The sequence below is a fragment of the Poeciliopsis prolifica genome, unplaced genomic scaffold (assembly GCF_027474105.1).
Source record: "Poeciliopsis prolifica strain line A6 unplaced genomic scaffold, Auburn_PproV2 SCAFFOLD019, whole genome shotgun sequence".
Lineage (NCBI taxonomy): Eukaryota > Metazoa > Chordata > Actinopteri > Cyprinodontiformes > Poeciliidae > Poeciliopsis > Poeciliopsis prolifica.
In genome coordinates this window covers 6,227,537-6,231,787 of record NW_026562394.1, presented here as the reverse complement: position 1 = coordinate 6,231,787, position 4,251 = coordinate 6,227,537, and the positions used below count along the sequence as shown (strand labels likewise).

The 4,251-nt window shown below is 35.1% G+C and overlaps 1 long non-coding RNA gene across 1 annotated transcript; it reads left to right on the top strand.

Annotated features, from left to right (window-relative positions):
- Positions 1–2,349: 2,349 nt before the first annotated feature.
- Positions 2,350–3,463, top strand: LOC129368720 (uncharacterized). The gene is made up of 3 exons (XR_008606888.1): positions 2,350–2,493; positions 2,588–2,656; positions 3,188–3,463. It is a non-coding gene; the product is annotated as an uncharacterized LOC129368720 (long non-coding RNA).
- The last annotated feature ends 788 nt before the right edge of the window (positions 3,464–4,251 follow it).

The following is a 4,251-nucleotide window of genomic DNA, read 5'->3' as shown; positions in this document are numbered from 1 at the left end:
GAAACTTTTGAATAGCTCCAAATAAACATTTGCACTCGGTGTTCCAACTGCTTCCCATCTTTTACAGCTGAATACAGCTTGCAAACGGTTGGGGCTTGTGTAACGGTTTTTCAAAATCTTTATAACATTAGGACTGTAAAGCAGCAGACCACATCAGACTCCTAAAACCCATCTGAAGAGATGACTGTTTGACCCGTAATGATTGCTTTCATAATGCTTGCTCTTGCTTTTATGGCCGTAACTCATTTGCTCTTTCACAGACTCCGACAGGCTGGATTGAGCTAAGGGACAGCGGTGACTGATTCATGGTGTCTTTCCAAAGTACAATTGGAGAAAACGACTTTGGCTGCTTTGCTTTGTTGCTCAAAGCAATATCAAAACATAAACCTTATGTCTGGGGAGGTCCACAATGAGTTCTCTGTAGTACAATAAATCACTTGTCCACCTGATGTTAACATCACAGCAGGAAATCATCTTTCTCCACTCCAAATGTGCTCATAAGCTTTGTGGACCCCCACCCAAACAAAAAAAAAAAAAAAAAAACACTGACGCAAGAGCAAAAGCTCATCTCCTATCTGGAAAACACCAGTTCTGAACAGTGAAAAATCAAGCAAATGCACAGCAGTGGTAAAATAGCTCTATAAGTTGGTATTTAGCTTGTTGGCACAAACTATTTACATTATATAAACTGACATTGCATGTTCAACTGACTTTAATTCTCTTCTAATAAAATTAATCTGGATTGCAATAAATTCAATTTGATCAAATAAGAACTCGATCCAGAAAAAAAAAATAGAACAAACACCACGGATGCCATTTATTTTTATCATCGGCTTTAACTGTAAAATTCTCAAGAATTAGATTTTGTTGGAAGTTATCTTATAAACTTTAAGTAAATAGCACATTATCATCTTATGGTATTGCTATAGGAGACACACATGTAAATTTGCTCATTGCTGTGTCTTTTGGGTCTTATTTTACATAAAAAAAAAATCTCTCTAGCTCAATACATAAACTGTCTGTTTATGTATTGAGCTATACAAATTAAATGCCAAAATATTTTTGATAATTTAGATATTTTATGATAATTTTGTGGTTTGACATGACTTATTGCTTGTCTAATAACACATTTTTGACCATCTTTCTACATTTTTGATCTTTGTGTACATCTTTCTAATGTACACAAAGATCCTGTGTCCTATGTACACCGGACTTTTGACTTTTGTGGGAGGACATGGCTAAAACCATAAACATGAGTTTTTTTTTTTTTGTGAATATTGTTTATGCTTTGCAATTGAAGGGGACTTCAAGTTCTCAACAAAAAACTTATTTAAGACTGCTGTTTGTGAACCTTCTTGACCCGCCACACTTTCCAATAAAATACTTGAATACATTACAGATTTCTGAAGAATCAGGTTGTTCAGCAATGTTGTTTTGTGGCTTGGCCCCCTTGTCAAAAGTTTCAGTCAGTCAGCATTTTTCCTGCTACCGTTCAGCAGTGTCAAAGTCCAGTCCACGAGAGCCACTGTAATGCATTTTTTAGATGGGCCACTGGTCCAACACCCCGGAATCAAATGGTCAATTATCTCTTCACTATGTAGACAAGCTATCCAGAATCCTACTAACAGAATAATTATTTCATTCAAGAGAGGCACATCTAAAAAACACAGAACATTGGGCCACTGGACCTGGAGTTTGAAACCTGTTTGTAGACCATGACATTTCTATTTATTGACCTGGGGGCTTAATTTTGGCTTTTCGCTGGTTTTGACCAAGCTCATTACACTTGATAAAGGTGAATGCTTAAAATCTGCCACTCGGTGTGTCCATTCTCAATTGGAAGTGAGCCCTCTAGTAATAATCCTAAAGTAGATACTATGGTATTTCAGTCTCCTTTGTTTTCAAAATGACCAATCTTAACTAAATAATTTGTGATGTTGAAAAGATGAAGTAGTCGGTCTGCTACAGCCACAATTGTGCTTGTACTGTCTTGCAACAGTAAAATGTTTTACATCTGTCCGACACAGAGGAATTTTTTTTTACAAATACATCCACATTATTTCGTTTAGAAATATGCTTTGTCAATGAAAAGGCTAAATCTTCCCGTCTTTCTAAGCTTCCATGGAGACAGAATAAAATGTAATGTAAAAATGGGTTTGTTTATATATACACACACATATATATATATATATATATATATATATATATATATATATATATATATATATATATATATATATATATATATATATATATATATATATATATATATATGATACCCTCCCATTACTCCTATCCCCTCTGTAACCCATGTGACCGACATGACCCAATCATCTTCCCTTTTAAGCCCATCCCTTTAAGTTCATTGTCATGTGTGTTTCCGGGTTGGCTGCTGCTCACTGTTGGTTGTCGCGTCCGTTGTTGATAAAACAACTTGAAGTTATAAATCGACTCATCACTCATTTAATCTAAACTCAACTTTGAAGATTTCTGGTGAGTTGTTAAATACGATCTGACTTGACGTATTGTATCTGCAATAATAGCGCCGCTAACATTCCCTCCCATTGCAATATTCGCCCATTAACAGCTGGAACACCTTCCTGAATTGAACAAGTTACCATTGCATCCACCTCCTCAGACAATCCGTTACTCGACGGTGAGTAAATAACAGTCATTTACAGTAGGCCGTTACTTTTGCTACGCTCCGCCAATTAGCATTAGCTACCAACTCGACAATCAGGGGCCACATCATTTAGTCTATTTATGAATTATTTACTTAATGACAAGTCACACTGTTTCAGCCGAATTAAAGACTACCCCTTTAATACTTAAAGGTTTCCCTTTTAACTTTAGATTTGATTATTTTTCATGATTTCTTTGTTGGTGTTGTTTTCTATGCTGGTGCAGCAATGAAGTCTCATATCCAACATGATTTGTTGTAGCTACTTTGATCAATCACATTTTTAAATTGATTGATTTTGATTCAATATTACTTGTTTGCAATGACTGCTAATTATGTCAATTAAGAAACTTTGAACTTGAATTATGAAGTGCACTTTTTAAAAAAGGATTTTTTTTTTCTTATTATAATGAAATTATCAAAACATAGCAAGTATGTATTTGTTTTTTTACTTGTATAAATGTAAAATTTATATATGAACTTAATGTGTGTTTGCTGGCCTTTTAGGTCAGGTTTTTTTTTCTTCCGGACTCCTGCACGGATACATTGGATGACGGAAGATGGCGAGCTACCCACCCACCATCTGGTGGTAGGAAACAGAACTACACTTTCCATATAGGAACTGAACAGACTCTAAGGAGTATCAAAAAAAAAGGGAAAATAACTATTCTCCCTTCATTTTTGGACCTCTTGTGGACTCTATTAGGTTTTGAAGTGTCACTGACAAGTGTTTTGTTTGTTTTCTATTTTCCTGTTTTTTGAGAACTTTATTTATTTATTTTTGTTGTTTTGGTATTATCATTATCATCATTATTATTATTATTATTATTACTATTATTATTATTGCCACTGCAATAAATAGCAGTATTAACAAACCTTTTTTGGCATCAATTGTATTAATTATTCACCCAATCATGACTCCATGTCGTACCTACTTCTGATCTACAAACTGGTTAACACTATACCTTGCAGTCAGATCTGCGCATCAAAAGAAACCGTTACACCTCACATACACAGACACCCAGTCTCACCTTGTGTGCCAAAATGTCAAGAACCAGCTTTTTCCTGTACTTTACCATTAAAGAGTCTATAAGACAAATAGACTATTTCACTTTGGTACTCAGTCACAATCACAGTCCCTTTCATGTCGATCTCTTTCCACTGTAGATGTGATGTAGCACAGATCACTTTGGGGTTATTTTGTGTCTAGACGATCCAAAATAATAATAATTTTATGCTCTATTGACAAAGGAATTGCAAAACATTATGAACAGCCAAAACCATTTGCTTCTTGTATAAAAATTGATCACGTTACGCTAGCGGAAGCAGATTTTGCCATACTTACATTCAGTCTTAAAATTAAAATATGTCTGCAGGCATATAATTCTCATTGTGTGTAGCCACTTATGCAAACATGGGAAGAGTGTTGTCTATCCCAAGTGGTCACTGGGTGACAGGCAGGGCAGGGAGAAGGACACATCAAACAGCTACACTCCCACACTCATCCCTAGGTGCAAATTAGCAAAATAAATTAATGTAATAGTGATATTTATGTGCTATGAAAATAAACA